This window comes from Anomaloglossus baeobatrachus, chromosome 11 (genome assembly GCF_048569485.1).
Source record: "Anomaloglossus baeobatrachus isolate aAnoBae1 chromosome 11, aAnoBae1.hap1, whole genome shotgun sequence".
Lineage (NCBI taxonomy): Eukaryota > Metazoa > Chordata > Amphibia > Anura > Aromobatidae > Anomaloglossus > Anomaloglossus baeobatrachus.
Window position 1 is genome coordinate 5967275 of NC_134363.1, and position 23217 is coordinate 5990491.

The 23217-nt window shown below is 61.3% G+C and overlaps 1 protein-coding gene across 1 annotated transcript in view; it reads right to left on the reverse strand.

The window, feature by feature from the left end:
- LACTBL1 (lactamase beta like 1) overlaps window positions 1–23217 on the reverse strand; it is a 97514-nt gene that overhangs the window by 15814 nt on the left and 58483 nt on the right. The window lies entirely within an intron of this gene.

Here is a 23217-nt window from a genome sequence, read left to right on the forward strand (position 1 = left end):
GTGTATAGCTTCACGGGTGTCGCTGGTGTGCAGCTCGCTGGTCATATAGCAGCCGTGTCATTGGTGTTTATATGTGTAAGCCACATGTAACGGGAGCTCTAGAACGACACCTCACACCAGAGGCACAACCACTGCCATATCCTCTGCCATATCTTCTTCCATATCCACTGTCATATCCTCTGCCATATCTTCTGCCATATCCACTGCCATATTTACTGCTATATCCTCTGCCATATCCACTGTCATTCCCTCTGCCATATCCCCTGCATAACCTCTCTTATAGCTAATGCCATATCCTCTGCCATATCCAATGCCATATACGCTGCCAAATCCTCTGCCATATCCAATGCAATATACACTGCCATATTCACTGCTACATCCTCTGCCATATCCACATCCTCTGCCATGTCCACTTCCATATACTCTGTGTAGCGCCGGCTTCCCTAGCACCATTGTCCCTGCAATCTCCTCTTCCCTGCACGGCCATCCTCGTGCTGTACGGTCCTCTGCTTATCTGCATGGCCGCCCACGTGTCATGTGGTCTTTTGCGCTCGCGTATGGCCTTCCTCATGTTGCGTGGTCTTCGGCATGCCCCCCCTCCCGTGGCCACCCACATGTTGCGTGGTTCTTTGTGTCTCTTTGTTACCACCCGTGTCGGGGGCTCTGTGTCTGGGGCTGATGTCGGGGGCTCTGTGTCTGGGGCTGATGGCAGGGGCTCTGTGTCTGGGGCTGATGTCGGGGGCTCTGTGTCTGGGGCTGATGTCGGGGGCTCTGTGTCTGGGGCTGATGTTGGGGCCTCTGTGTCTGAAGCTGATATTGGGGGCTCTTTGTCTGGGACTGTTGGCAGGGGTTCTGTGTCTGGGGCTGATGTTGGGGGCTCTGGGGCTGATGTCGGGGGCTCTGGGGCTGATGTTGGGGCCTCTCTGTCTGTGGTTGATGTCGGGGGCTCTGTGTGTGTGGGGCTGATGTTGGGGGCTCCATGTCTGGGGCTGATGTCGAGGTCTCTGGGGCTGATGTCGGGGGCTCTGTGTCTGCGGTTGATGTCGGGGGCTCTGTGTCTGGGGCTGATGGCAGGGGCTTTGTATCTGGGGCTGATGTTGGGGGCTCTGGGGCTGATGTCGGGGGCTCTGTGTCTGCGGTTGATGTCGGGGGCTCTGTGTCTGGGGCTGATGGCAGGGGCTTTGTATCTGGGGCTGATGTTGGGGGCTCTGGGGCTGATGTCAGGGGCTCTGTGTCTGGGGCTGATGTCGGGGGCTCTGTGTCTGGGGCTGATGTCAGGGGCTCTGTGTCTGGGACTGATGGCAGGGGCTTTGTGTCTGGGGCTGATGTTGGGGGCTCTGTGTCTGGGGCTTATGTCAGGGGCTCTGTGTCTGGGGCTGATGTTGGGGGCTCTGTGTCTGGGGCTGATGTCAGGGGCTCTGTGTCTGGGGCTGATGTTGGGGGCTCTGTGTCAGGGGCTGATGTCGGGGGCTCTGTGTCTGGGGCTGATGTCGGGGGCTCTGTGTCTGGGGTTGATGTTGGGGCCTCTGTGTCTGGGGCTGATGTCGGGGGCTCTGTGTCTGGGGCTGATGTCGGGGGCTCTGTGTCTGGGGTTGATGTCGGGGGCTCTGTGTCTGGAGCTGATATCAGGGGTCTGTGTCTGGGGCTGATGTCGGGGGCTGTGTGTCAGGGGCTGATGTCGGGGGCTCTGTGTCTGGGGCTGATGTCGGGGGCTCTGTGTCTGGGGCTGATGTCGGGGGCTCTGTGTCTGGGGCTGATGTCGGGGGCTCTGTGTCAGGGGCTGATGTCGGGGGCTCTGTGTCAGGGGCTGATGTCGGGGGCTCTGTGTCAGGGGCTGATGTCGGGGGCTCTGTGTCTGGGGCTGATGTTGGGGGCTCTGTGTCAGGGGCTCTGTGTCAGGGGCTGATGTCGGGGGCTCTGTGTCAGGGGCTGATGTTGGGGCCTCTGTGTCTGGGGCTGATATCAGGGGTCTGTGTCTGGGGATGATGTCAGGGGCTCTGGGGCTGATGTCGGGGGCTCTGGGGCTGATGGCAGGGGCTCTGTGCCTGGGGCTGATGGCAGGGGCTCTGTGTCTGGGGCTGATGTCGGGGGCTCTGTGTCAGGGGCTGATGTCGGGGGCTCTGTGTCTGGGGCTGATGTTGGGGCCTCTGTGTCTGAAGCTGATATTGGGGGCTCTTTGTCTGGGACTGTTGGCAGGGGTTCTGTGTCTGGGGCTGATGTTGGGGGCTCTGGGGCTGATGTCTGGGGCTCTGGGGCTGATGTTGGGGCCTCTCTGTCTGTGGTTGATGTCGGGGGCTCTGTGTGTGTGGGGCTGATGTTGGGGGCTCCATGTCTGGGGCTGATGTTGAGGTCTCTGGGGCTGATGTCGGGGGCTCTGTGTCTGCGGTTGATGTCGGGGGCTCTGTGTCTGGGGCTGATGTCAGGGGCTCTGTGTCTGGGGCTGATGGCAGGGGCTCTGTGTCTGGGGCTGATGTCGGGGGCTCTGTGTCTGCGGTTGATGTCGGGGGCTCTGTGTCTGGGGCTGATGTCGGGGGCTCTGTGTCTGGGGCTGATGGCAGGGGCTCTGTGTCTGGGGCTGATGTTGGGGGCTCTGTGTCTGGGGCTGATGGCAGGGGCTCTGTGTCTGGGGCTGATGTTGGGGGCTCTGTGTCTGGGGCTGATGGCAGGAGCTCTGGGGCTGATGTCGGGGGCTCTGTGTCTGGGGCTGATGTCGGGGGCTCTGTGTCTGGGGCTGATGGCAGGGGCTCTGTGTCTGGGGCTGATGGCGGGGGCTCTGTGTCTGGGGCTGATGGCAGGGGCTCTGTGTCTGGGGCTGATGTTGGGGGCTCCATGTCTGGGGCTGATGTTGAGGTCTCTGGGGCTGATGTCGGGGGCTCTGTGTCTGCGGTTGATGTCGGGGGCTCTGTGTCTGGGGCTGATGTCAGGGGCTCTGTGTCTGGGGCTGATGGCAGGGGCTCTGTGTCTGGGGCTGATGTTGGGGGCTCTGTGTCTGGGGCTGATGGCAGGGGCTCTGTGTCTGGGGCTGATGTTGGGGGCTCTGTGTCTGGGGCTGATGTCAGGGGCTCTGTGTCTGGGGCTGATGTTGGGGGCTCTGTGTCTGGGGCTGATGGCAGGAGCTCTGGGGCTGATGTCGGGGGCTCTGTGTCTGGGGCTGATGTCGGGGGCTCTGTGTCTGGGGCTGATGGCAGGGGCTCTGTGTCTGGGGCTGATGGCGGGGGCTCTGTGTCTGGGGCTGATGGCAGGGGCTCTGTGTCTGGGGCTGATGGCAGGGGCTCTGTGTCTGGGGCTGATGGCAGGGGCTCTGTGTCTGGGGCTGATGGCAGGGGCTCTGTGTCTGGGGCTGATGGCAGGGGTTCTATGTCTGGGGCTGATGTCGGGGGCTCTGTGTCTGGGGCTGATGTCGGGGGCTCTGTGTCAGGGGCTGATGGCAGGGGCTCTGTGTCTGGGGCTGATGTCGGGGGCTCTGTGTCTGGGGCTGATGGCAGGGGTTCTATGTCTGGGGCTGATGTCGGGGGCTCTGTGTCTGGGGCTGATGTCGGGGGCTCTGTGTCAGGGGCTGATGGCAGGGGCTCTGTGTCTGGGGCTGATGGCAGGGGCTCTGTGTCTGGGGCTGATGGCAGGGGCTCTGTGTCTGGGGCTGATGGCAGGGGCTCTGTGTCTGGGGCTGATGTCGGGGGCTCTGTGTCTGGGGCTGATGTCAGGGGCTCTGTGGCTGGGGCTGATGTCGGGGGCTCTGTGTCTGGGGCTGATGTCGGGGGTTCTATGTCTGGGGCTGATGTCGGGGGCTCTGTGTCTGGGGCTGATGTCGGGGGCTCTGTGTCAGGAGCTGATGTCAGGGGTTCTATGTCTGGGGCTGATGTCGGGGGCTCTGTGTCAGGGGCTGATGGCAGGGGCTCTGTGTCAGGGGCTGATGGCAGGGGTCTGTGTCTGGGGCTGATGTCGGGGGCTCTGTGTCTGGGGCTGATGTCGGGGGCTCTGTGTCTGGGGCTGATGGCAGGGGCTCTGTGTCTGGGGCTGATGGCAGGGGTTCTATGTCTGGGGCTGATGTCGGGGGCTCTGTGTCTGGGGCTGATGTCGGGGGCTCTGTGTCTGGGGCTGATGTCAGGGGTTCTATGTCAGGGGCTGATGCCGGGGGCTCTGTGTCTGGGGCTGATATCAGGGGTCTGTGTCTGGGGCTGATGTCGGGGACTCTGGGGCCGATATCAGGGGTTTGTGTCTGGTGCTGATGTCCGGGGCTCTGGGGCTGATGTCGGGCGATCTGGGGCTGATATCGGGAGCTCTGGGGCTGATGTCTGTGGCTCTGGGGCTGATGCCAGGGACTCTGGGGCTGATATCAGGGGTTTGTGCCTGGGGCTGATATCGGGGGCTCTGGGGCTGATATAAGGGGTTTGTGTCTGGGGCTGATGTCGGGGGCTCTGTGTCAGGGGCTGATGGCAGGGGCTCTGTGTCTGGGGCTGATGTCGGGGGCTCTGTGTCTGGGGCTGATGTCGGGGACTCTGGGGCCGATATCAGGGGTTTGTGTCTGGGGCTGATGTCAGGGGCTCTGGTGCTGATGTCCGGGGCTCTGGGGCTGATGTCGGGCGATCTGGGGCTGATGTCTGTGGCTCTGGGGCTGATGCCAGGGACTCTGGGGCTGATATCAGGGGTTTGTGTCTGGGGCTGATGCCAGGGACTCTGGGGCTGATATCAGGGGTTTGTGTCTGGGGCTGATATCGGGGACTCTGGGGCTGATATAAGGGGTTTGTGTCTGGGGCTGATGTTGTCGCGGGCGGAGGGGTCGGGAACGCCACTCGCCTGGGAATCGCTGGGTCCGGTGCTTCTGCTTTTCGGTGGCTCAAGCACGCGGCCGGACCCAGGGGCTCAAGCAGCACCTCCTCGCCCACGAGTGAAAAGGGGAGGTTTGGTGGTGGGATGTCGATTGTGACGCCACCCACGGGTTGTGGTGATGGTGGGCACCACCGCTGCTGGTGACGGGGGATCCCAGGAGCGATGGCAGAGAGCAGCTAAGATGTTGACCCCTCCGTGGGTAGGGGCTGTTGGTCCCGGCGCCCCGGTTGGGGAGTAGGGAAGAGGGGGTAGGTGCAGGTGCCGATGCAGGGAGGCAGCGTGGATGCGGGGCACCGTTACGGTGCAGCACTGTGCCGGATGGCACTGGTGTACTCACTCAGGTAGTCAATAACAGAGTCTCTGGTAAACCAAACGGCTGGATGGACGGGGCCCGCAGTCGGCTGCGGTATCTTCACTCTCCCCGGACGGGTTGATGGTGGCTGTCGTTCCCTGCACCTATGTGTAAGTGTTTGACCCCTATGGATTCCCACGGGTGGTCCGCTCCCCGGCTTGTACGTGTCGGGAGAGCCCGTTTTGCCCGCAGGCGCTGGCCCTTGGATCTCTGGCCGTTGGCGGTGGCTCTTATCCGGACGGGTTGGGCTGTTGCCTTCTGACGGGACTTGGTTGGGAATTACCCCTGAGGTCCAGACCGCAATCAGAGAATTTGACCGTTACGGCGGCTTCTGAGCCTAGTCGGGGTCTGACTACCCTGCCTTGGTGCTTGGCTTCAATCCGCTCCTCGGTTCGGTACCGGTGGGCCAACGCCCGACCCCGGTCCTACGGTTCCGCAGACCTCCACCTACTCCTGCAGACGGCCACCACCGTCTGCCGACCTTGCTGATGGTGCCTGGGCTCCGACCCAGACACACACAGTCTCTCCTTCTCTCTCTCTACCTCCTCTCCACTTCACCTCCAAATTCCAACTCCAAACCAAAACTGACTACTTTTCCCGCCTCCAGGCCTGTGAACTCCTCGGTGGGTGGGGCCAACCGCCTGGCTCCGCCCCACCTGATGTGGACATCAGACCCTGGAGGGAGGCAACAAGGGTTTTGTTTGACCGATGTTCCTGACCAGGGGAGGGTGTGTGTGTGTATGTGATGTTATTCTGTGACCCCTGGGGTCCAGGGCGTCACAATGTCGGGAGCTCTGGGGCTGATATCGGAGGCTCTGGGGCTGATGTCGGGGACTCTGGGGCTGATATCAGGGGTTTGTGTCTGGGGCTGATGTCGGGGGCTCTGGGGCTGATGTCGGGGGCTCTGGGGCTGATGTCGGGGGCTCTGGGGCTGATGTCGGGGGCTCTGGGGCTGATGTCGGGGGCTCTGGGGCTGATATCGGAGTCTCTGGGGCTGATGTCGGGGGCTCTGGGGCTGATATCAGGGGTTTGTGTCTGGGGCTGATGTCGGGGGCTCTGGGGCTGATGTCAGGGACTCTAGGGCTGATATCAGGAGTTTGTGTCTGGGGCTGATGTCGGGGGCTCTGGGGCTGATGTCGGGGGCTCTGGGGCTGATGTCGGGGGCTCTGGGGCTGATGTCGGGAGCTCTGGGGCTGATGTCGGGAGCTCTGGGGCTGATGTCGGGAGCTCTGGGGCTGATGTCTGTGGCTCTGGGGCTGATGTCGGGGACTCTGGGGCTGATATCAGGGGTTTGTGTCTGGGGCTGATATCGGTGGCTCTGGGGCTGATGTCGGGGGCTCTGGGGCTGATATTAGGGGTTTGTGTCTGGGGCTGATGTCGGGCTCTGAAGCTGATGTCGGGAGCTCTGGGGCTGATATCGGGGGCTCTGGGGATGATATTGGAGGCTCTACGGCTGATGTCGGGGTCTCTGGAGCTGATATCACGGGTTTGTGTCTGGGGCTGATATTGGGGGCTCTGGGGCTGATGTCGGGGGTTCTGGGGCTGATGTCGGGGACTCTGGGGCTGATATCAGGGGTTTGTGTCTGGGGCTGATATTGGAGGCTCTGGGGCTGATATCGGAGGCTCTGGGGCTGATGTCAGGGACTCTGGGTCTGATATCAGGGGTTTGTGTCTGGGGCTGATATCGGGGGCTCTGGGGCTGATATCGGGAGCTCTGGGGCTGATATCGGGGGCTCTGGGGCTGATATCGGAGGCTCTGGGGCTGATGTCGGGGACCCTGGGGCTGATATCAGGGGTTTGTGTCTGGGGCTGATATGGGAGGCTCTGGGGCTGATGTCGGTGGCTCTGGGGCTGATATCAGGGGTTTGTGTCTGGGGCTGATATCGGTGGCTCTGGGGCTGATGTTGGGGACTCTGGGGCTGATGTCTGTGGCTCTGGGGCTGATGTCGGGGACTCTGGGGCTGATATCAGGGGTTTGTGTCTGGGGCTGATATCGGTGGCTCTGGGGCTGATATCAGGGGTTTGTGTCTGGGGCTGATATCCGGGGCTCTGGGGCTGATATAAGGGGTTTGTGTCTGGGGCTGATGTCGGGGGCTCTGAAGCTGATGTCGTGAGCTCTGGGGCTGATATCGGGGGCTCTGGGGATGATATTGGAGGCTCTAGGGCTGATGTCGGGGTCTCTGGAGCTGATATCACGGGTTTGTGTCTGGGGATGATATTGGGGGCTCTGGGGCTGATGTCGGGGGTTCTGGGGCTGATGTCAGGGACTCTGGGTCTGATATCAGGGGTTTGTGTCTGGGGCTGATATCGGGGGCTCTGGGGCTGATATCGGAGGCTCTGGGGCTGATGTCGGGGGCTCTGGGGCTGATATTAGGGGTTTGTGTCTGGGGCTGATATCGGAGGCTCTGGGGCTGATGTCGGGGATTCTGGGGCTGATATCAGGGGTTTGTGTCTGGGGCTGATATCGGAGGCTCTGGGGCTGATGTCGGTGGCTCTGGGGCTGATATCAGGGGTTTGTGTCTGGGGCTGATATCGGTGGCTCTGGGGCTGATGTTGGGGACTCTGGGGCTGATGTCGGGGACTCTGGGGCTGATGTCGGGGACTCTGGGGCTGATATCAGGGGTTTGTGTCTGGGGCTGATATCGGGAGCTCTGGGGCTGATGTCTGTGGCTCTGGGGCTGATGTCAGGGACTCTGGGGCTGATATCAGGGGTTTGTGTCTGGGGCTGATATCCGGGGCTCTGGGGCTGATATAAGGGGTTTGTGTCTGGGGCTGATGTCGGGGGCTCTGAAGCTGATGTCGGGAGCTCTGGGGCTGATATCGGGGGCTCTGGGGATGATATTGGAGGCTCTAGGGCTGATGTCGGGGACTCTGGGGCTGATATCAGGGGTTTGTGTCTGGGGCTGATATCGGGGGCTCTGGGGCTGATGTCGGGGACTCTGGGGCTGATATCAGGGGTTTGTGTCTGGGGCTGATATCGGTGGCTCTGGGGCTGATGTCGGGGGTTCTGGGGCTGATGTCGGGGACTCTGGGGCTGATATCAGGGGTTTGTGTCTGGGGCTGATATCGGAGGCTCTGGGGCTGATGTCAGGGACTCTGGGGCTGATATCAGGGGTTTGTGTCTGGGGCTGATATCGGGGGCTCTGGGGCTGATATCGGAGGCTCTGGGGCTGATGTCGGGGACCCTGGGGCTGATATCAGGGGTTTGTGTCTGGGGCTGATATCGGAGGCTCTGGGGCTGATGTCGGGGGCTCTGGGGCTGATATCAGGGGTTTGTGTCTGGGGCTGATATCGGTGGCTCTGGGGCTGATGTCGGGGACTCTGGGGCTGATATCAGGGGTTTGTGTCTGGGGCTGATATCGGGGGCTCTGGGGCTGATATCGGTGGCTCTGGGGCTGATGTCAAGGACTCTGAGGCTGATATCAGCGGTTTGTGTCTGGGGCTGATATCGATGGCTCTGGGGCTGTTGTCGGGGAGTCTGGGGCTGATATCAGGGGTTTGTGTCTGGGGCTGATATCCGGGGCTCTGGGGCTGATATAAGGTGTTTGTGTCTGGGGCTGATGTCGGGGGCTCTGAGGCTGATGTCGGGAGCTCTGGGGCTGATATCGGGAGCTCTGGGGCTGATATCGGGGGCTCCGGGGCTGATGTCAGGGACTCTGGGGCTGATATCAGGGGTTTGTGTCTGGGGCTGATATCCGGGGCTCTGGGGCTGATATAAGGGGTTTGTGTCTGGGGCTGATGTCAGGGGGCTCTGAAGCTGATGTCGGGAGCTCTGGGGCTGATATCGGGTGCTCTGTGGATGATATTGGAGGCTCTAGGGCTGATGTCGGGGTCTTTGGAGCTGATATCACGGGTTTGTGTCTGGGGCTGATATTGGGGGCTCTGGGGCTGATGTCAGGGACTCTGGGGCTGATATCAGGGGTTTGTGTCTGGGGCTGATATCGGTGGCTCTGGGGCTGATATCAGGGGTTTGTGTCTGGGGCTGATATCCGGGGCTCTGGGGCTGATATAAGGGGTTTGTGTCTGGGGCTGATGTCGGATGCTCTGGGGCTGATGTCGGGGGTTCTGGGGCTGATGTCGGGGACTCTGGGGCTGATATCAGGGGTTTGTGTCTGGGGCTGATATCGGAGGCTCTGGGGCTGATGTTGGGGCCTCTCTGTCTGTGGTTGATGTCGGGGGCTCTGTGTGTGTGGGGCTGATGTTGGGGGCTCCATGTCTGGGGCTGATGTTGAGGTCTCTGGGGCTGATGTCGGGGGCTCTGGGGCTGATGTCGGGAGCTCTGGGGCTGATGTCTGTGGCTCTGGGGCTGATGTCGGGGACTCTGGGGCTGATATCAGGGGTTTGTGTCTGGGGCTGATATCGGTGGCTCTGGGGCTGATGTCGGGGGCTCTGGGGCTGATATTAGGGGTTTGTGTCTGGGGCTGATGTCGGGCTCTGAAGCTGATGTCGGGAGCTCTGGGGCTGATATCGGGGGCTCTGGGGATGATATTGGAGGCTCTACGGCTGATGTCGGGGTCTCTGGAGCTGATATCACGGGTTTGTGTCTGGGGCTGATATTGGGGGCTCTGGGGCTGATGTCGGGGGTTCTGGGGCTGATGTCGGGGACTCTGGGGCTGATATCAGGGGTTTGTGTCTGGGGCTGATATTGGAGGCTCTGGGGCTGATATCGGAGGCTCTGGGGCTGATGTCAGGGACTCTGGGTCTGATATCAGGGGTTTGTGTCTGGGGCTGATATCGGGGGCTCTGGGGCTGATATCGGGAGCTCTGGGGCTGATATCGGGGGCTCTGGGGCTGATATCGGAGGCTCTGGGGCTGATGTCGGGGACCCTGGGGCTGATATCAGGGGTTTGTGTCTGGGGCTGATATGGGAGGCTCTGGGGCTGATGTCGGTGGCTCTGGGGCTGATATCAGGGGTTTGTGTCTGGGGCTGATATCGGTGGCTCTGGGGCTGATGTTGGGGACTCTGGGGCTGATGTCTGTGGCTCTGGGGCTGATGTCGGGGACTCTGGGGCTGATATCAGGGGTTTGTGTCTGGGGCTGATATCGGTGGCTCTGGGGCTGATATCAGGGGTTTGTGTCTGGGGCTGATATCCGGGGCTCTGGGGCTGATATAAGGGGTTTGTGTCTGGGGCTGATGTCGGGGGCTCTGAAGCTGATGTCGTGAGCTCTGGGGCTGATATCGGGGGCTCTGGGGATGATATTGGAGGCTCTAGGGCTGATGTCGGGGTCTCTGGAGCTGATATCACGGGTTTGTGTCTGGGGATGATATTGGGGGCTCTGGGGCTGATGTCGGGGGTTCTGGGGCTGATGTCAGGGACTCTGGGTCTGATATCAGGGGTTTGTGTCTGGGGCTGATATCGGGGGCTCTGGGGCTGATATCGGAGGCTCTGGGGCTGATGTCGGGGGCTCTGGGGCTGATATTAGGGGTTTGTGTCTGGGGCTGATATCGGAGGCTCTGGGGCTGATGTCGGGGATTCTGGGGCTGATATCAGGGGTTTGTGTCTGGGGCTGATATCGGAGGCTCTGGGGCTGATGTCGGTGGCTCTGGGGCTGATATCAGGGGTTTGTGTCTGGGCTGATATCGGTGGCTCTGGGGCTGATGTTGGGGACTCTGGGGCTGATGTCGGGGACTCTGGGGCTGATGTCGGGGACTCTGGGGCTGATATCAGGGGTTTGTGTCTGGGGCTGATATCGGGAGCTCTGGGGCTGATGTCTGTGGCTCTGGGGCTGATGTCAGGGACTCTGGGGCTGATATCAGGGGTTTGTGTCTGGGGCTGATATCCGGGGCTCTGGGGCTGATATAAGGGGTTTGTGTCTGGGGCTGATGTCGGGGGCTCTGAAGCTGATGTCGGGAGCTCTGGGGCTGATATCGGGGGCTCTGGGGATGATATTGGAGGCTCTAGGGCTGATGTCGGGGACTCTGGGGCTGATATCAGGGGTTTGTGTCTGGGGCTGATATCGGGGGCTCTGGGGCTGATGTCGGGGACTCTGGGGCTGATATCAGGGGTTTGTGTCTGGGGCTGATATCGGTGGCTCTGGGGCTGATGTCGGGGGTTCTGGGGCTGATGTCGGGGACTCTGGGGCTGATATCAGGGGTTTGTGTCTGGGGCTGATATCGGAGGCTCTGGGGCTGATGTCAGGGACTCTGGGGCTGATATCAGGGGTTTGTGTCTGGGGCTGATATCGGGGGCTCTGGGGCTGATATCGGAGGCTCTGGGGCTGATGTCGGGGACCCTGGGGCTGATATCAGGGGTTTGTGTCTGGGGCTGATATCGGAGGCTCTGGGGCTGATGTCGGGGGCTCTGGGGCTGATATCAGGGGTTTGTGTCTGGGGCTGATATCGGTGGCTCTGGGGCTGATGTCGGGGACTCTGGGGCTGATATCAGGGGTTTGTGTCTGGGGCTGATATCGGGGGCTCTGGGGCTGATATCGGTGGCTCTGGGGCTGATGTCAAGGACTCTGAGGCTGATATCAGCGGTTTGTGTCTGGGGCTGATATCGATGGCTCTGGGGCTGTTGTCGGGGAGTCTGGGGCTGATATCAGGGGTTTGTGTCTGGGGCTGATATCCGGGGCTCTGGGGCTGATATAAGGTGTTTGTGTCTGGGGCTGATGTCGGGGGCTCTGAGGCTGATGTCGGGAGCTCTGGGGCTGATATCGGGAGCTCTGGGGCTGATATCGGGGGCTCCGGGGCTGATGTCAGGGACTCTGGGGCTGATATCAGGGGTTTGTGTCTGGGGCTGATATCCGGGGCTCTGGGGCTGATATAAGGGGTTTGTGTCTGGGGCTGATGTCAGGGGGCTCTGAAGCTGATGTCGGGAGCTCTGGGGCTGATATCGGGTGCTCTGTGGATGATATTGGAGGCTCTAGGGCTGATGTCGGGGTCTTTGGAGCTGATATCACGGGTTTGTGTCTGGGGCTGATATTGGGGGCTCTGGGGCTGATGTCAGGGACTCTGGGGCTGATATCAGGGGTTTGTGTCTGGGGCTGATATCGGTGGCTCTGGGGCTGATATCAGGGGTTTGTGTCTGGGGCTGATATCCGGGGCTCTGGGGCTGATATAAGGGGTTTGTGTCTGGGGCTGATGTCGGATGCTCTGGGGCTGATGTCGGGGGTTCTGGGGCTGATGTCGGGGACTCTGGGGCTGATATCAGGGGTTTGTGTCTGGGGCTGATATCGGAGGCTCTGGGGCTGATGTTGGGGCCTCTCTGTCTGTGGTTGATGTCGGGGGCTCTGTGTGTGTGGGGCTGATGTTGGGGGCTCCATGTCTGGGGCTGATGTTGAGGTCTCTGGGGCTGATGTCGGGGGCTCTGTGTCTGCGGTTGATGTCGGGGGCTCTGTGTCTGGGGCTGATGTCAGGGGCTCTGTGTCTGGGGCTGATGGCAGGGGCTCTGTGTCTGGGGCTGATGTCGGGGGCTCTGTGTCTGCGGTTGATGTCGGGGGCTCTGTGTCTGGGGCTGATGTCGGGGGCTCTGTGTCTGGGGCTGATGGCAGGGGCTCTGTGTCTGGGGCTGATGTTGGGGGCTCTGTGTCTGGGGCTGATGTCAGGGGCTCTGTGTCTGGGGCTGATGTTGGGGGCTCTGTGTCTGGGGCTGATGGCAGGAGCTCTGGGGCTGATGTCGGGGGCTCTGTGTCTGGGGCTGATGTCGGGGGCTCTGTGTCTGGGGCTGATGGCAGGGGCTCTGTGTCTGGGGCTGATGGCAGGGGCTCTGTGTCTGGGGCTGATGGCAGGGGCTCTGTGTCTGGGGCTGATGGCAGGGGCTCTGTGTCTGGGGCTGATGTCGGGGGCTCTGTGTCTGGGGCTGATGTCGGGGGCTCTGTGTCAGGGGCTGATGGCAGGGGCTCTGTGTCTGGGGCTGATGTCGGGGGCTCTGTGTCTGGGGCTGATGTCGGGGGCTCTGTGTCTGGGGCTGATGGCAGGGGCTCTGTGTCTGGGGCTGATGGCAGGGGCTCTGTGTCTGGGGCTGATGGCAGGGGTTCTATGGGGCTGATGTCGGGGGCTCTGTGTCTGGGGCTGATGTCGGGGGCTCTGTGTCAGGGGCTGATGGCAGGGGCTCTGTGTCTGGGGCTGATGTCGGGGGCTCTGTGTCTGGGGCTGATGGCGGGGGTTCTATGTCTGGGGCTGATGTCGGGGGCTCTGTGTCTGGGGCTGATGTCGGGGGCTCTGTGTCAGGGGCTGATGGCAGGGGCTCTGTGTCTGGGGCTGATGGCAGGGGCTCTGTGTCTGGGGCTGATGGCAGGGGCTCTGTGTCTGGGGCTGATGGCAGGGGTTCTATGTCTGGGGCTGATGGCAGGGGCTCTGTGTCTGGGGCTGATGGCAGGGGTTCTATGTCTGGGGCTGATGTCGGGGGCTCTGTGTCTGGGGCTGATGTCGGGGGCTCTGTGTCAGGAGCTGATGTCAGGGGTTCTATGTCTGGGGCTGATGTCGGGGGCTCTGTGTCTGGGGCTGATGTCGGGGGCTCTGTGTCTGGGGCTGATGTCGGGGGCTCTGTGTCTGGGGCTGATGTCAGGGGTTCTATGTCAGGGGCTGATGTCGGGGGCTCTGTGTCTGGGGCTGATGCCAGGGGCTCTGTGTCTGGGGCTGATATCAGGGGTCTGTGTCTGGGGCTGATGTCGGGGACTCTGGGGCCGATATCAGGGGTTTGTGTCTGGGGCTGATGTCCGGGGCTCTGGGGCTGATGTCGGGCGATCTGGGGCTGATATCGGGAGCTCTGGGGCTGATGTCTGTGGCTCTGGGGCTGATGCCAGGGACTCTGGGGCTGATATCAGGGGTTTGTGCCTGGGGCTGATATCGGGGGCTCTGGGGCTGATATAAGGGGTTTGTGTCTGGGGCTGATGTCGGGGGCTCTGTGTCAGGGGCTGATGGCAGGGGCTCTGTGTCTGGGGCTGATGGCAGGGGTTCTATGTCTGGGGCTGATGTCGGGGGCTCTGTATCTGGGGCTGATGGCAGGGGCTCTGTGTCTGGGGCTGATGGCAGGGGTTCTATGTCTGGGGCTGATGTCGGGGGCTCTGTGTCTGGGGCTGATGTCGGGGGCTCTGTGTCTGGGGCTGATGTCAGGGGTTCTATGTCAGGGGCTGATGTCGGGGGCTCTGTGTCTGGGGCTGATGCCAGGGGCTCTGTGTCTGGGGCTGATATCAGGGGTCTGTGTCTGGGGCTGATGTCGGGGACTCTGGGGCCGATATCAGGGGTTTGTGTCTGGGGCTGATGTAAGGGGCTCTGGTGCTGATGTCCGGGGCTCTGGGGCTGATGTCGGGCGATCTGGGGCTGATATCGGGAGCTCTGGGGCTGATGTCTGTGGCTCTGGGGCTGATGCCAGGGACTCTGGGGCTGATATCAGGGGTTTGTGCCTGGGGCTGATATCGGGGGCTCTGGGGCTGATATAAGGGGTTTGTGTCTGGGGCTGATGTCGGGGGCTCTGTGTCAGGGGCTGATGGCAGGGGCTCTGTGTCTGGGGCTGATGTCGGGGGCTCTGTGTCTGGGGCTGATGTCGGGGACTCTGGGGCCGATATCAGGGGTTTGTGTCTGGGGCTGATGTCAGGGGCTCTGGTGCTGATGTCCGGGGCTCTGGGGCTGATGTCGGGCGATCTGGGGCTGATGTCTGTGGCTCTGGGGCTGATGCCAGGGACTCTGGGGCTGATATCAGGGGTTTGTGTCTGGGGCTGATATCGGGGACTCTGGGGCTGATATAAGGGGTTTGTGTCTGGGGCTGATGTTGTCGCGGGCGGAGGGGTCGGGAACGCCACTCGCCTGGGAATCGCTGGCGCTCGGGTCCGGTGCTTCTGCTTTTCGGTGGCTCAAGCACGCGGCCGGACCCAGGGGCTCAAGCAGCACCTCCTCGCCCACGAGTGAAAAGGGGAGGTTTGGTGGTGGGATGTCGATTGTGACGCCACCCACGGGTTGTGGTGATGGTGGGCACCACCGCTGCTGGTGACGGGGGATCCCAGGAGCGATGGCAGAGAGCAGCTAAGATGTTGACCCCTCCGTGGGTAGGGGCTGTTGGTCCCGGGGCCCCGGTTGGGGAGTAGGGAAGAGGGGGTAGGTGCAGGTGCCGATGCAGGGAGGCAGCGTGGATGCGGGGCACCGTTACGGTGCAGCACTGTGCCGGATGGCACTGGTGTACTCACTCAGGTAGTCAATAACAGAGTCTCTGGTAAACCAAACGGCTGGATGGACGGGGCCCGCAGTCGGCTGCGGTATCTTCACTCTCCCCGGACGGGTTGATGGTGGCTGTCGTTCCCTGCACCTATGTGTAAGTGTTTGACCCCTATGGATTCCCACGGGTGGTCCGCTCCCCGGCTTGTACGTGTCGGGAGAGCCCGTTTTGCCCGCAGGCGCTGGCCCTTGGATCTCTGGCCGTTGGCGGTGGCTCTTATCCGGACGGGTTGGGCTGTTGCCTTCTGACGGGACTTGGTTGGGAATTACCCCTGAGGTCCAGACCGCAATCAGAGAATTTGACCGTTACGGCGGCTTCTGAGCCTAGTCGGGGTCTGACTACCCTGCCTTGGTGCTTGGCTTCAATCCGCTCCTCGGTTCGGTACCGGTGGGCCAACGCCCGACCCCGGTCCTACGGTTCCGCAGACCTCCACCTACTCCTGCAGACGGCCACCACCGTCTGCCGACCTTGCTGATGGTGCCTGGGCTCCGACCCAGACACACACAGTCTCTCCTTCTCTCTCTCTACCTCCTCTCCACTTCACCTCCAAATTCCAACTCCAAACCAAAACTGACTACTTTTCCCGCCTCCAGGCCTGTGAACTCCTCGGTGGGTGGGGCCGACCGCCTGGCTCCGCCCCACCTGATGTGGACATCAGACCCTGGAGGGAGGCAACAAGGGTTTTGTTTGACCGATGTTCCTGACCAGGGGAGGGTGTGTGTGTGTATGTGATGTTATTCTGTGACCCCTGGGGTCCAGGGCGTCACAATGTCGGGAGCTCTGGGGCTGATATCGGAGGCTCTGGGGCTGATGTCGGGGACTCTGGGGCTGATATCAGGGGTTTGTGTCTGGGGCTGATGTCGGGGGCTCTGGGGCTGATGTCGGGGGCTCTGGGGCTGATGTCGGGGGCTCTGGGGCTGATGTCGGGGGCTCTGGGGCTGATGTCGGGGGCTCTGGAGCTGATATCGGAGGCTCTGGGGCTGATGTCGGGGGCTCTGGGGCTGATGTCGGGGGTTTGTGTCTGGGGCTGATGTCGGGGGCTCTGGGGCTGATGTCTGTGGCTCTGGGGCTGATGTCAGGGACTCTAGGGCTGATATCAGGGGTTTGTGTCTGGGGCTGATGTCGGGGGCTCTGGGGCTGATGTCGGGGGCTCTGGGGCTGATGTCGGGAGCTCTGGGGCTGATGTCGGGAGCTCTGGGGCTGATGTCGGGAGCTCTGGGGCTGATGTCTGTGGCTCTGGGGCTGATGTCGGGGACTCTGGGGCTGATATCAGGGGTTTGTGTCTGGGGCTGATATCGGTGGCTCTGGGGCTGATGTCGGGGGCTCTGGGGCTGATATTAGGGGTTTGTGTCTGGGGCTGATGTCGGGCTCTGAAGCTGATGTCGGGAGCTCTGGGGCTGATATCGGGGGCTCTGGGGATGATATTGGAGGCTCTAGGGCTGATGTTGGGGTCTCTGGAGCTGATATCACGGGTTTGTGTCTGGGGCTGATATTGGGGGCTCTGGGGCTGATGTCGGGGGTTCTGGGGCTGATGTCGGGGACTCTGGGGCTGATATCAGGGGTTTGTGTCTGGGGCTGATATCGGAGGCTCTGGGGCTGATGTCAGGGACTCTGGGTCTGATATCAGGGGTTTGTGTCTGGGGCTGATATCGGGGGCTCTGGGGCTGATATCGGGAGCTCTGGGGCTGATATCGGGGGCTCTGGGGCTGATATCGGAGGCTCTGGGGCTGATGTCGGGGACCCTGGGGCTGATATCAGGGGTTTGTGTCTGGGGCTGATATGGGAGGCTCTGGGGCTGATGTCGGTGGCTCTGGGGCTGATATCAGGGGTTTGTGTCTGGGGCTGATATCGGTGGCTCTGGGGCTGATGTTGGGGACTCTGGGGCTGATGTCTGGGACTCTGGGGCTAATGTCGGGGACTCTGGGGCTGATATCAGGGGTTTGTGTCTGGGGCTGATATCGGGAGCTCTGGGGCTGATGTCTGTGGCTCTGGGGCTGATGTCAGGGACTCTGGGGCTGATATCAGGGGTTTGTGTTTGGGGCTGATATCGGTGGCTCTGGGGCTGATATCAGGGGTTTGTGTCTGGGGCTGATATCCGGGGCTCTGGGGCTGATATAAGGGGTTTGTGTCTGGGGCTGATGTCGGGGGCTCTGAAGCTGATGTCGTGAGCTCTGGGGCTGATATCGGGGGCTCTGGGGATGATATTGGAGGCTCTAGGGCTGATGTCGGGGTCTCTGGAGCTGATATCACGGGTTTGTGTCTGGGGCTGATATTGGGGGCTCTGGGGCTGATGTCGGGGGTTCTGGGGCTGATGTCGGGGACTCTGGGGCTGATATCAGGGGTTTGTGTCTGGGGCTGATATCGGAGGCTCTGGGGCTGATGTCAGGGACTCTGGGTCTGATATCAGGGGTTTGTGTCTGGGGCTGATATCGGGGGCTCTGGGGCTGATATCGGAGGCTCTGGGGCTGATGTCGGGGGCTCTGGGGCTGATATTAGGGGTTTGTGTCTGGGGCTGATATCGGAGGCTCTGGGGCTGATGTCGGGGATTCTGGGGCTGATATCAGGGGTTTGTGTCTGGGGCTGATATCGGAGGCTCTGGGGCTGATGTCGGTGGCTCTGGGGCTGATATCAGGGGTTTGTGTCTGGGGCTGATGTTGGGGACTCTGGGGCTGATGTTGGGGACTCTGGGGCTGATGTCAGGGACTCTGGGGCTGATGTCGGGGACTCTGGGGCTGATATCAGGGGTTTGTGTCTGGGGCTGATATCGGGAGCTCTGGGGCTGATGTCTGTGGCTCTGGGGCTGATGTCAGGGACTCTGGGGCTGATATCAGGGGTTTGTGTCTGGGGCTGATATCGGTGGCTCTGGGGCTGATATCAGGGGTTTGTGTCTGGGGCTGATATAAGGGGTTTGTGTCTGGGGCTGATGTCGGGGGCTCTGAAGCTGATGTCGGGAGCTCTGGGGCTGATATCGGGGGCTCTGGGGATGATATTGGAGGCTCTAGGGCTGATGTCGGGGACTCTGGGGCTGATATCAGGGGTTTGTGTCTGGGGCTGATATCGGGGGCTCTGGGGCTGATGTCGGAGACTCTGGGGCTGATATCAGGGGTTTGTGTCTGGGGCTGATATCGGGGGCTCTGGGGCTGATGTCGGGGGTTCTGGGGCTGATGTCGGGGACTCTGGGGCTGATATCAGGGGTTTGTGACTGGGGCTGATATCGGAGGCTCTGGGGCTGATGTCAGGGACTCTGGGGCTGATATCAGGGGTTTGTGTCTGGGGCTGATATCGGGGGCTCTGGGGCTGATATCGGAGGCTCTGGGGCTGATGTCGGGGACCCTGGGGCTGATATCAGGGGTTTGTGTCTGGGGCTGATATCGGAGGCTCTGGGGCTGATGTCGGGGGCTCTGGGGCTGATATCAGGGGTTTGTGTCTGGGGCTGATATCGGTGGCTCTGGGGCTGATGTCGGGGGCTCTGGGGCTGATATCAGGGGTTTGTGTCTGGGGCTGATATCGGTGGCTCTGGGGCTGATGTCGGGGACTCTGGGGCTGATATCAGGGGTTTGTGTCTGGGGCTGATATCGGGGGCTCTGGGGCTGATATCGGTGGCTCTGGGGCTGATGTCAAGGACTCTGAGGCTGATATCAGCGGTTTGTGTCTGGGGCTGATATCGATGGCTCTGGGGCTGTTGTCGGGGAGTCTGGGGCTGATATCAGGGGTTTGTGTCTGGGGCTGATATCCGGGGCTCTGGGGCTGATATAAGGGGTTTGTGTCTGGGGCTGATGTCAGGGGGCTCTGAAGCTGATGTCGGGAGCTCTGGGGCTGATATCGGGTGCTCTGTGGATGATATTGGAGGCTCTAGGGCTGATGTCGGGGTCTTTGGAGCTGATATCACGGGTTTGTGTCTGGGGCTGATATTGGGGGCTCTGGGGCTGATGTCAGGGACTCTGGGGCTGATATCAGGGGTTTGTGTCTGGGGCTGATATCGGTGGCTCTGGGGCTGATATCAGGGGTTTGTGACTGGGGCTGATATCCGGTGCTCTGGGGCTGATATAAAGGGTTTGTGTCTGGGGCTGATGTCGGATGCTCTGGGGCTGATGTCGGGGGTTCTGGGGCTGATGTCGGGGACTCTGGGGCTGATATCAGGGGTTTGTGTCTGGGGCTGATATCGGAGGCTCTGGGGCTGATGTCAGGGACTCTGGGTCTGATATCAGGGGTTTGTGTCTGGGGCTGATATCGGGGGCTCTGGGGCTGATATCGGGAGCTCTGGGGCTGATATCGGGGGCTCTGGGGCTGATATCGGAGGCTCTGGGGCTGATGTCGGGGGCTCTGGGGCTGATATTAGGGGTTTGTGTCTGGGGCTGATATCGGAGGCTCTGGGGCTGATGTCGGGGATTCTGGGGCTGATATCAGGGGTTTGTGTCTGGGGCTGATATGGGAGGCTTTGGGGCTGATGTCGGGGGCTCTGGGGCTGATATTAGGGGTTTGTGTCTGGGGCTGATATCGGAGGCTCTGGGGCTGATGTCGGGGGCTCTGGGGCTGATATTAGGGGTTTGTGTCTGGGGCTGATATGGGAGGCTCTGGGGCTGATGTCGGGGGCTCTGGGGCTGATATTAGGGGTTTGTGTCTGGGGCTGATATCGGAGGCTCTGGGGCTGATGTCGGTGGCTCTGGGGCTGATATCAGGGGTTTGTGTCTGGGGCTGATATGGGAGGCTCTGGGGCTGATGTCGGGGGCTCTGGGGCTGATATTAGGGGTTTGTGTCTGGGGCTGATATCGGAGGCTCTGGGGCTGATGTCGGTGGCTCTGGGGCTGATATCAGGGGTTTGTGTCTGGGGCTGATATCGGTGGCTCTGGGGCTGATGTTGGGGACTCTGGGGCTGATATCAGGGGTTTGTGTTTGGGGCTGATATCGGTGGCTCTGGGGCTGATGTCGGGGACTCTGGGGCTGATGTCGGGGACTCTGGGGCTGATATCAGGGGTTTGTGTCTGGGGCTGATATCGGGAGCTCTGGGGCTGATGTCTGTGGCTCTGGGGCTGATGTCAGGGACTCTGGGGCTGATATCAGGGGTTTGTGTTTGGGGCTGATATCGGTGGCTCTGGGGCTGATATCAGGGGTTTGTGTCTGGGGCTGATGTCGGGGGCTCTGAAGCTGATGTCGGGAGCTCTGGGGCTGATATCGGGGGCTCTGGCGATGATATTGGAGGCTCTAGGGCTGATGTCGGGGTCTCTGGAGCTGATATCACGGGTTTGTGTCTGGGGCTGATATTGGGGGCTCTGGGGCTGATGTCGGGGGTTCTGGGGCTGATGTCGGGGACTCTGGGGCTGATATCAGGGGTTTGTGTCTGGGGCTGATATCGGAGGCTCTGGGGCTGATATCGGAGGCTCTGGGGCTGATGTCGAGGACCCTGGGGCTGATATCAGGGGTTTGTGTCTGGGGCTGATATGGGAGGCTCTGGGGCTGATGTCGGGGGTTCTGGGGCTGATGTCGGGGACTCTGGGGCTGATATCAGGGGTTTGTGTCTGGGGCTGATGTCGGGGACTCTGGGGCTGATATCAGGGGTCTGTGTCTGGGGCTGATGTCGAGGACCCTGGGGCTGATATCAGGGGTTTGTGTCTGGGGCTGATATGGGAGGCTCTGGGGCTGATGTCGGGGGCTCTGGGGCTGATATTAGGGGTTTGTGTCTGGGATTGATATCGGAGGCTCTGGGGCTGATGTCGGGGATTCTGGGGCTGATATCAGGGGTTTGTGTCTGGGGCTGATATCGGTGGCTCTGGGGCTGATGTTGGGGACTCTGGGGCTGATGTCGGGGACTCTGGGGCTGATGTCGGGGACTCTGGGGCTGATGTCGGGGACTCTGGGGCTGATATCAGGGGTTTGTGTCTGGGGCTGAAATCGGGAGCTCTGGGGCTGATGTCTGTGGCTCTGGGGCTGATGTCAGGGACTCTGGGGCTGATATCAGGGGTTTGTGTTTGGGGCTGATATCGGTGGCTCTGGGGCTGATATCAGGGGTTTGTGTCTGGGGCTGATATCCAGCGCTCTGGGGCTGATATAAGGGGTTTGTGTCTGGGGCTGATGTCGGATGCTCTGGGGCTGATGTCGGGGGTTCTGGGGCTGATGTCGGGGACTCTGGGGCTGATATCAGGGGTTTGTGTCTGGGGCTGATATCGGAGGCTCTGGGGCTGATGTCAGGGACTCTGGGGCTGATATCAGGGGTTTGTGTCTGGGGCTGATATCGGGGCCTCTGGGCTGATATCGGAGGCTCTGGGGCTGATGTCGGGGACCCTGGGGCTGATATCAGGGGTTTGTGTCTGGGGCTGATATCGGTGGCTCTGGGGCTGATGTCGGGGACTCTGGGGCTGATATCAGGGGTTTGTGTCTGGGGCTGATATCGGTGGCTCTGGGGCTGATGTTGGGGACTCTGGGGCTGATGTCGGGGACTCTGGGGCTGATATCAGGGGTTTGTGTCTTGGGCTGATATCGGGAGCTCTGGGGCTGATGTCAGGGATTTGTGTCTGGGGCTGATATCGGAGGCTCTGGAGCTGATATCGGTGGCTCTGGGGCTGATGTCGGGGACTCTGGGGCTGATGTCGGGGACTCTGGGGCTGATGTCAGGGGTTTGTGTCTGGGGCTGATGTCGGGGGCTCTGGGGCTGATATCAGGGGTCTGTGTCTGGGGCGGATATCAGGAGTCTGTGTCTGGGGCTGATATCAGGGGTTAGTGTCTGGGGCTGATGTTGGGGACTCTGGGGCTGATGTCGGGGACTCTGGGGCTGATGTCGGGGACTCTGGGGCTGATATCAGGGGTTTGTGTCTGGGGCTGAGATCGGGAGCTCTGGGGCTGATGTCTGTGGCTCTGGGGCTGATGTCAGGGACTCTGGGGCTGATATCAGGGGTTTGTGTCTTGGGCTGATATCGGTGGCTCTGGGGCTGATATCAGGGGTTTGTGTCTGGGGCTGATATCCGGGGCTCTGGGGCTGATATAAGGGGTTTGTGTCTGGGGCTGATGTCGGATGCTCTGGGGCTGATGTCGGTGGTTCTGGGGCTGATGTCGGGGACTCTGGGGCTGATATCAGGGGTTTGTGTCTTGGGCTGATATCGGAGGCTCTGGGGCTGATGTCAGGGACTCTGGGGCTGATATCAGGGGTTTGTGTCTGGGGCTGATATCGGGGCCTCTGGGGCTGATATCGGAGGCTCTGGGGCTGATGTCGGGGACCCTGGGGCTGATATCAGGGGTTTGTGTCTGGGGCTGATATCGGAGGCTCTGGGGCTGATGTTGGGGGCTCTGGGGCTGATATCAAGGGTTTGTGTCTGGGGCTGATATCGGTGGCTCTGGGGCTGATGTCGGGGACTCTGGGGCTGATATCAGGGGTTTGTGTCTGGGGCTGATATCGGTGGCTCTGGGGCTGATGTTGGGGACTCTGGGGCTGATGTCGGGGACTCTGGGGCTGATATCAGGGGTTTGTGTCTTGGGCTGATATCGGGAGCTCTGGGGCTCATGTCAGGGATTTGTGTCTGGGGCTGATATCGGAGGCTCTGGAGCTGATATCGGTGGCTCTGGGGCTGATGTCGGGGACTCTGGGGCTGATGTCGGGGACTCTGGGGCTGATGTCAGGGGTTTGTGTCTGGGGCTGATGTCGGGGGCTCTGGGGCTGATATCAGGGGTCTGTGTCTGGGGCTGATATCAGGAGTCTGTGTCTGGGGCTGATATCAGGGGTTTGTGTCTGGGGCTGATATTGGGGGCTCTGGGGCTGATGTCGGGGGTTCTGGGGCTGATGTCGGGGACTCTGGGGCTGATATCAGGGGTTTGTGTCTGGGGCTGATATCGGAGGCTCTGGGGCTGATGTCAGGGACTCTGGGTCTGATATCAGGGGTTTGTGTCTGGGGCTGATAT